The following is a 10102-nucleotide window of genomic DNA, read 5'->3' on the forward strand; positions in this document are numbered from 1 at the left end:
ATTAATATTTCTGAGCCTCAAGCAACAACCCAACACAGGAGCAGCAAAGCGGCTCAAAGCTGAGATCCAACAAAACACCTGGGACCTAAAGTACAGATGGTGGATGGAGAAAACACAGGAGATACAACTGGCCAACAGCCATGATGTGCGTGGATTCTTCATATCAGTCAAGGCCACCTACGGTCCAAACTCCCAAGGTCCCACCCCACTGCTGGCCAAGAATGGAGAAACACTCATCAAGGACACCGAGGATGTCAAGGCCCGCTGGAAGGAGCACTTCAAAGATCTCCTCAATCGAGATTCTGAATTTGACTCGAGTGTTCTTGACTCCATCCCGCAGCATGCGTCCCGCCACCACCTCAGTAAAATACCAACGTTGCATGAGGTAGGAAAAGCCATAAGACAGCACAAGAACAACAAGGCGACGGGAGCGGATGGATTCCCTACTGAGGCGCTAAAGCATGGCGGAGATGCGCTGTTGGCATGGATACATGACCTCATCGCTCTCATCTGGAGGGAGGAGAGCATGACGGGAGATCACAGAGATGCAGTGATCGTGACCATCTTTAAAAAAGGGGGGCAATTCCAACTGCAGCAACTACAGAGGAATCTCCCTGCTAATCAGCCACTGGGAAAGTTTTTGCCAGAGTCCTCTTCAACCATCTTCTCCCTGTGGCCGAGGAGCTCCTCCTGGAGTCACAGTGTCCCACGGGGCAAACGGACATGATCTCTGCAGCGCGACAGCTGCAGGAAAAATGCAGGGACCAGCGCCAGCCGTTATACATGGGCTTTTTCAACTTTACAAAGGGCTTTGACACTGTGAACCATGAGACTCTATGGAGCGTTCTCCTCCATTTCGGATGCCCTCAAAAATTTGTCAACATCCTTCGCCTGCTCCACGACGACATGCAGGCCATAATCCTTACCAACGGATCCATTACAGACACAATCCATGTCTGGACCGGGGTCAAACAGGGCTGCATCATCGCTCCCATCCTCTTCTCAATCTTCCTCACTGCCACGCTCTACCTCACAGTCAACAAGTTCTCTGCTGGAGTGGAACAAAACTACAGAACCAGCAGGATGCTGTTTAATCTTCGCCGCCTCTGGTACAAAGGCCAAGATAACCACAACCTCTGTCGTTGAGCTACAGTCTGTGCACATTCTGACGCTGAACTCCAGGATATAGTCGATGAATTTACTGAGGAACACGAAAGCATGGGCCTGACGCTAAATAGCCATAAGACAAAGATCATCCACCAGCCTGTACTCGACGTACAACACTGCCACGCAGTCATCAAGAACCACGGCATGGCCCTCGACAACATGGAGCATTTCCCATACCTCGGGAGCATCTTATCAACAAAAGCCGACATTGATGAGGAGATTCAACACCACCTCCAGTGCGGCAGTGCAGCCTTCAGCCAGCGGAGGAAAAGAGTGCTCAAAGACCAGGCCCTCAAAGCTACCACCAAGCTCATGGTCTACAGGGCTGTAGTAATACCCACCATCCTGAATGGCTCAAGACATGGACCATGTACAGTAGACACCTCAAGTCGCTGGAGATATATCACCAACGATGTCTCCGCAAGATCCTACAAATCCCCTGGGACGACAGGCACACCAACATCAGCGTGTTCATCTAGGCTAACATCCCCAACATTGAAACACTGACCACACTCGATCAGCTCCGCTGGGCAGGCAAATTAGTTTGCATGCCAGACATGAGACTCCCAAAGCAAGTGCTCTATGCGGAGGTCTTTCATGGTAAATGAGCCCAAGGTGGGCAGCGGAAACGTTACAAGGACACCCACAAAGCCTCCCTGATTAAGTGCGACATCCCCACTGACACCGAGGAGTGCCTGGTCAAAGAGCGCCCTAAGTGGAGGAAGTGCTTCCGGGAGGGCGCTGAGCACCTCGAGTCTCAATGCAGAGAGCATGCAGAAATCAAGCGCAGACAGCGGAAAAAGCGTGCGGCAAACCAGTCCCTCCCACCACTTCCCTCAACAACTATCTGTCCCACCTGTGACAGAATTTGTGGCTCTCGTATTCGGCTGTACAGCCGCCAATAAACTCACTTCAGGAGTGGAAGCAAGTCTTCCTCGATTCCGAGGGACTGCCTATGATAATGATGAGATGGGGATTCTAACCCTGGGACTGAACATGGGGATTCTAACCCAAGGCGTGAATATTTCTGGGCCTTCTCTCTTACAATTGTGTAGGACTTAAACCACAAGGTCGGTACTAAGCATCGCCTTTAGGGGAGATGGTGAGAAATTCGAGGTGTGGAGAGTGAGAATAAAATATCATTGACACTCCTTTTCCCACTGGGACCCGGTTGCAAACAGACACTGTCATCGCTCACTTTATTCCTGAACCAAGATGGTCGCGCATGCGCGGTGCGACTCACCGAATCAACATGGCGGAGCACTGAACCCGCTCCTGCACGAAGATGGCCGCCGTTAGCCTGGGCCTGTGACCGGAAGAAAGACCCGAAGCTGCAGCCGCCTACATTCCGGTTTTTATTCCGGGCTGGCGGCGGGCACCGCTGGTTTATGAAGCCTCCCGCGCCACCCGCTGGTCCATTGCTCCCCTCCACCCGCTCAAATTAAGCGCTTCTGCGGAGGGCATGTTACCCATTTCACCTTCACCACTACATTCGCCGCGCATGCTCCAAACACAGCCAGGACACGCGCCTGCGCACTGAACTCCTGTCGTCTGGGTTCGGCATTTTCTTGCACGTGGTGCATACTGGGTAAATACGCCACCATTGCAATCCTGCCTTGGTGAATAGAACAGGATTTACTGGGATTGCATTGGGTATTGAACCATATTCATTCTGGCAGTTATTGTTTGTTTCTGCTGATCTTAATAACCCCTATATCTGCGCTGGAGATTAATGTTCTGTATTAATGTCCTGTGATAGTTTGAACTGGTGCTCTCCTCTCTCTATCTTGCGACAGTTGGAGCTGGTGCTCTCCACTCTCTCGCCCTGTGACAGTTGGAGCTGGTGCTCTCCACTCTCTCTCCTGCGACAGTTGGTGTTGGTGCTCTCCACTCTCCCGTTGGTGTAGGAGGGAGTGCTTTAGTTTACTGAACAATTGGTACTTCTTCTGGAAAAAGGTGGGACCTGTACAATTCGGGACAGGATACACCTCAACAGCGACGGGACCAATGTTTTCGCGGGTGGTTTTGACAGTACAGTTGGGAGGGCTTTAAACTAGTTTGGCAGGGGTATGGGAAGCCAGCAGAGGTCTCTGAGCTAGTTAGAGTGGGTGAGAGCTCAGATGAACAGAACCGCAAGAAAGAATGCAAAAGCCAGGAGGCAACAAAGCAGAGTAGCACTGGTGGAAGTGTAAACCACAAGGTGATAAGAAGGGACAATATGTATGAATATAAAGGGGCTGCAGGAGGGGTAAAAACTAAAAATCATGATTTAAAAACTAGTATTAAGAATCTCTACCAAAAAGCACGCAGCATTCGAAATAATGTAAATGAGTTGACGGCACAAATCATTACAAATGGGTATGATTTGGTGGCCATTACAGAAACGTGGTTACAGGGTGGCCAAGACTGGGAATTAAACATACGGGGGTATTTGACAATTCGGAAAGATAGACAAGAAGGGAAAGGAGGTGTGTTCGTTCTGTTAATAAAGGATGATATCAGGGCAGTTGTGAGAGACGATATTGGCTCGAATGAACAAAATGTTGAATCATTGTGAGTGGAGATTAGAGATAGTAAGGGGAAAAAGTCACTGATGGGCGTAGTTTATAGGCCCCCAAATAATAACTTCACGGTAGGGTTGACAATAATCAAGGGAATAATGGAGGCATGTGAAAAAAGACAGCAGTAATCATGGGGGATTTTAACCTACATATTGATTGGTCAAATCAAATCACACGGGGTAGCCTTGAGGAGGAATTCATAGAATGCATACGGGATTGTTTCTTAGAACAGTATGCTACAGAACCTACAAGGGGGCAAGCTATCTTAGATCTGGTCCTGTGTAATGAGACAGGAATAATAAACGATCTCCTCGTAAAAGATCCTCTAGGAATGAGTGATCACAGTATGGTTGAATTTGTAATACAGGTTGAGGGTGAGGAAAAAATGTCTCAAACGAGCGTACTATGCTTAAACAAAGGGGACTACAGTGGGATGAGGGCAGAGTTGGCTAAAGTAGACTGGGAACAAAGACTAAACGGTGGCACAATTGAGGAACAGTGGAGGACTTTTAAGGAGCTCTTTCATAGTGCTCAACAAAAATATATATTTTTTTGGAAATTCGTAGCCAATCGTTCCAATTCTTTGTCAAATCACAAACGCCAGAGGTCACCTTGCACACGCCAAGGATCACTCTGCGCCAATGCTCTTAGCCAAAAGGCCTAGAGCCACTGCACCGTTCCTGGAAGTGCTGCAATACCAGGTTCGTGCCATGGAGGTGGATGGGTCAGGTCCCCCACACACCTCCGTGGAGGTGGATGGGTCAAGCCACCCCACCCACCTCCTGTTTCCAAAAAAGCAAACATATACCTTCCTGATCCAGGGAGAACCACCCGGAGGTCATGGTGGCTACTCCCCTGTCAGGTCAGTTACGCATGATCTTAGCCAAAAGGCCGAGAAACAAAAATATATTCCAGTGAAAAAGGTGGTAAGAGATGGGATAACCAGCCATGGATAAACAAGGATACAAAGGAGAGTATCAAATTAAAAACCAATGCGTATAAGGTGGCCAAGGTTAGTGGGAAAGTAGAAGATTGGGAAAATTTTAAACGACAGCAAAGAAAGCAATAAAGAAGGGAAAGATAGTTTACGAATGTAAACTTGTGCAAAACATAAAAACAGATCGTAAAAGCTTTTACAGATATATAAAATGGAAAAAAATGACTAAAGTAAATGTTGGTCCCTTTAGAAGATGAGAAGGGGGATTTAATAATGCGAAATGTGGAAATGGCTGAGACCTTAAACAGTTATTTTGCTTCGGTCTTCACAGTGGAAGACACAAAAATCATGCCACAAATTGCTGGTCACGGGAATATGGGAAGGGAGGACCTTTCGATGATCACTTTGAATAGGGGAGTAGTGCTGGACAGGCTAATGGGTCTCAAGGGAGACAAGTCCCCTGGTGCTGATGAAATGCATCCCAGGGTATTAAAAGAGATGGTGGAAGTTATAGAAAATGCTTTCGTAAAATTCTACCAACATTCTCTGGACTCTGGGGAGGTGCCATCGGATTGGAAAGCAGCTAATGTAACACCTCTGTTTAAAAAAGGGGGCAGACAAAAAGCAGGTAACTATTCGCCGGTTAGTTTAACATCTGCAGTAGGGAAAATGTTTGAAGCTATCATGAAGGAAGAAATAGCGGGACATTTAGATAGGAATAGTGCAATCAAGCAGACGCAAGATGGATTCATGAAGGGGTAATGATGTGCAACTAATTTATTGGAAGTCTTTGAGGATATAAAGAGCATGATGGATAGAGTTATACCGATGGATGTGGTGTATGTAGATTTCCAAGAGGCATTCGATAAGGTGCCACACAAAAGGTTAATGCAGAAGATAAATGTATGCGGAGTCAGAGGAAATGTATTAGCATGGATCGAGAATTGGCTGGCTAACTGAAAGCAGAGAGTCGGGATAAATGGGTCCTTTTCGGGTTGGAAATCGGTGGTTAGTGGTGTGCCACAGGGATCGGTGCTGGGACCACAACTGTTTACAATATACATCGATGACCTGGAAGAAAGGACAAAGTGAAGTGTAACACAATTTACAGATGACACAAAGATTAGTGGGAAAGCGGGTTGTGTGAGGACACAGAGAGGCTACAAAGAGATTTAGATAGGATAAGCGAATGGGCTAAGGTTTGACAGATGGAATACAATGTCGGAAAATGTGAGTTCATCCAACTTGGGACATTATAACAGTAAAAGGGAATATTATTTGAAAGGGGAGAAATTACAACATGCTGCAGTGCAGAGGGACCTGGGTGTCCTCGTGCATGAATCACAAAAAGTTAGTTTGCAGCTACAGCAGGTAATCAGGAAGGCGAATGGAATGTTGGGCTTCATTGCGAGAGGGATGGAGTAAAAAAGCAGGGAGGTCCTGCTGCAACTGTGCAGGGTATTGGTGAGGCCGCACCTAGAGGACTGCGTGCAGTTTTGGTCACCTTTCTTAAGGAAGGATATATTAACTTTGGAAGGGGTACAGACACGATTCACTAGGCTGATTCCGGAGAAGAGGGGGTTACCTTATGATGCTAGATTGAGTAGACTGGGTCTTTACTCGTTGGAGTTCAGAAGGATGAGGGGTGATCTTTTAAAAACATTTAAAATAATGAAGGGGATAGACAGGATAGAGGCAGAGAGGTTGTTTCCACTGGTCGGGGACACGAGAACTAGGGGGCACAGCCTCAAAATACGGGGGAGCCAATTTAAAACCGAGTTGAGAAGGAATTTGTTCTCCCAGAGGGTTGTGAATCTGTGAAATTCTCTGTCCAAGGAAGCAGTTGAGGCTAGCTCATTGAATATATTCAAATCACAGATAGATAGGTTTTTAGCCAGTCAGGGAATTAAGGGTTATGGGGAGGGGGCGCGTAAGTGGAGCTGAGTCCACGGCCAGATCAGCCGTGATTTTGTTGGGTGGCGGAGCAGGTTCGAGGGACTAGATGGCCCACTCCTGTTCCTAATACTTATGTTCTTCTGTTCTCATGTTCTTATTAATGTTGGGGAAGTACAGAACCAGGGGTCACAGTCTTAGGATAAGGGTAAGCCATTTAGGACCGAGATGAGGAGAAACTTCTTCACCCAGAGCGTGGTGAACCTGTGGAATTCTCTACCATAGAAAGTTGTTGAGGCCAATTCACTAAATATATTCAAAGAGGGGTTAGATGTAGTCCTTACTACTAGGGGGGTCAAGGGGTATGTTGAGAAAGCAGGAATTGGGAACTGAAGTTGCATGTTCAGCCATGTACTCATTGAATGGCGGTGCAGGCTCGAAGGTCCGAATGGCCTACTCCTGCACCTATATTCTATGTTCCTATGTTTCTATACATATTGAATAAATCAGCTTGGTTCAAACACAGTTTGTCGAATGTTTGATTTCTCCACAATAATAACTAATTAATGTTCTGTTACCGACTGTTCCATTTTGAAGCCTTTTCTTACTGTAGATTATTTCACTTCTCCCCCAGTTGATCTTTTATGATATCAAATCCCAAGGTTGTTCTCTTTGAGTATATGGCTTGTGGTTGTCATAAACTGAACCGGAGTGTTTCACATTACACTCATATGACATTCCTTTCAAGCAACCATTGAAAGAACTATGTTGCTTAAGACTGGTAATCTATTATTTTGTACATTGTTTAACGCTTTTTGAATGTGGTTACTATATGTAATCGTCTTTGAAATGTGTGATCTTTTTAACTGTCTTTCCTGATTTAATAGTTTTGTTGATATAATTTCTTGTTACTAACATAGCTTGCAGAATTTCTTGCATCAAGATAATTGTTTAAATACTTCCATTATCGGGTCTTTAGCTCCTCCACTGATCCCTGTGAACAACCTTTGATTCGGGACTGGGTTTGGGCGCGGGTTTAGGGTTTAGTGGTTGTGGTTATTTGTTAGGATTGGGGTTAGTGGTTGGGATAGTCAGTCGGATATTAGGCACCTTGGAATCCCTGGCCATAGTCCACCATAAGCGAAGGAAGAGCATTCAGGAGGGCGCTGGACACCTCGAGTCTCATCGCCGAGAGCATGCAGAAAACAAGTGCAGGTAGCGGAAGCAGCATCTGGAAAAGCAGACTCCTCACCCAGACTTTCCATCAACGACTGTCTGTCCCACCAGTGACAGTGACTATAATTCCCATATTGCACTGTACAATCACCTGAGAACTCACTTTTAGAGTGGAAGCATTTCTTCCTCAATTTCGAGGGATTGTCTATGATGATGATGATGAGGCTTAGGAGATAGTAATTCTCTGAACACCTCGAGTCTCAACGCCGAGAGCATGCAGATATCAAGTGCAGGCAGCAGAAAGAGCGTACACACACCAGTCCCACCTACCCGTTCCCCCAACGACTATGACAAGTCAGAGGCTCTCATATTCGACTGTTCAGCCACCAAAGAACTTACTACAGGAGTGGAAGCAAGTCTTCCTTGATTCCGAGGACAGCCTATGATGATGAGTAATTAACACAGAAACCATTATTGACAATATAAGTGTCACTGGACGTGCCCTTTTCCATTTCATGCCTTTAACCTCATGCAGACGAGTCACAAAACTGCCTCACAAACTGTTCATTCAAAGAACCTTCTTTCCTGCAAGCCTCATTTCCTCCCTTCTCTACAAATCTCACCGAACATTTAATTTCGGACATTAGATTTTGGTATTTTGCAACAAGAACAGACGGATACGTTTGCTGTGCTGGTTACATCAAATTATCAGCCAGTCTGAAAAGTGCTTCTGACAATAACCTATTACAAAATTGAAAAAAATAGAAAAGCAAATTATAATTTAAATGGAGAATAATTGCAAAGTGCTGCAAAACAGAGGGAGTTGGGGGTCCTTGCATATGAAACACAAAACGTTAGTATGCAGGTACAGCAAGTAATCAGGAAGGCAAATGGAATGTTGGACTTTATTGCAATGGGGATGGATTAGAAACGCTGAGAAGTCCTGCTGCAACTGTACAAGGTATTGGTGAATCCAAACCAAGAGTACTGCATACAGTTTTCATCTCCGTATTTAGGGTGGGATATACTTGTATTGGAGGCGGTTCAGAGAAAGTTCACTGGGTTGATTGCAGTGATGAGGTGATTGACTTATGAAGATAGGTTGAGTAGGTTGGGCCTATACTCATTGGAGTTCAGAAGAATGAGAGGTGACCGTATTGAAAAATATAGGATAATGAGGAAGCTCGACAATATGCTTGCAGAGAGGATATTTCCAGTCATAGGGGAAACTAAAACTAATGGCAAAGTCTCAGAATAAGGGGCCGCCCATTTAAAACTGAGATGAGGAGGAATTTCTTCTCTCAGATGGTTGTAAATCTGTGGAATTCTCTGCCCCAGAGAGCTGTGGAGGCTCGGTCATTGAATATATTTAAGGCGGAGATACATTGATTTTTCAGCAATAAGGGAATAAAGGGTTATGGGGAACGGGCAGGAAAGTGGAGCTGAGTCCATGATCAGATCAGCCAAGAGGGGCCAGGTGACCGACTCCTGTTCCTACTTCTTATGTTCCTGTACCAGGCCCCACCAGTCACCATGTGATTCCACCGTCATATCTTCATCCATTGCTCAGCTTTTGCCCTCACTAGAGCTGGTTTCACCATCATGACCATTGCCCACACTAAGACTCTCTAATTCCCGAATGGTGCACAAACGCCAGCATGGACTGGTTATTCCGAATGGCCCATTTGTGTGTCATAAATCCCACGTAATTTTGTAGTCTCAGTGTAAGTGGTCCCTGGATTTGGTGCCTCAGTGTAACTGGTCCAAGGATCTCGTGTCGCAGTGTAAGTGGTCCCTGGATTTGGTGTCTCAGTGTAAGTGGTCCCTGGATTTGGTGTCACAATGCGAGTAGTTTTTGGATTTGTTGTCGAAAGCACCTCGTCACTGGGACTGAGTGCAAACCCGCAGCCCAGCATTGCATTCAGCACAGAATGATCCCACTCAGTCTATTCCCAATTAACACGGTCCACATTAATTCAACAGAAACAACCCAGTGCCCACAAGTAACTGCTGCCCCGCATTTAACTTCAGTGAATTATAAACATTTTAAAATAAAAGTGAACCGCATCATAGCACAACAGAGGTGATTAATTTCAGTAAATCCCTTTCACTCATACACCTCCTTCACCCCGACTCTTCAACTCCCTCTCTAAATACAACTCCTCACCCCAGCTCCTCTTTCACACTGGAGGTAAATCTCAGGAGCTTCTGTGTGACGGTGCGATGATCACTGGACAATAAAGCGCAGAGACGGCGGGGAGGGGGGGTGGGGGCTCCTCATTATCCTCAATGTGATTTAATCCGCTTTCCCACTGATTACTGCAGACAGACATGGTCACCTTGTAACAGAATGGTCAGTGTGACGTCA

At 46.1% G+C, this 10102-nt stretch overlaps 1 non-coding gene across 1 annotated transcript; it reads right to left on the reverse strand.

Moving 5' to 3' along the window:
* Positions 1–4433: 4433 nt before the first annotated feature.
* LOC139235756 (U2 spliceosomal RNA) lies at positions 4434–4631 on the reverse strand. Its single transcript, XR_011588503.1, has one exon. It is a non-coding gene; the product is annotated as a U2 spliceosomal RNA (small nuclear RNA).
* Positions 4632–10102: the final 5471 nt, after the last annotated feature.

Source organism: Pristiophorus japonicus, chromosome 23, assembly GCF_044704955.1.
Source record: "Pristiophorus japonicus isolate sPriJap1 chromosome 23, sPriJap1.hap1, whole genome shotgun sequence".
NCBI classification, from domain to species: Eukaryota; Metazoa; Chordata; class Chondrichthyes; family Pristiophoridae; genus Pristiophorus; species Pristiophorus japonicus.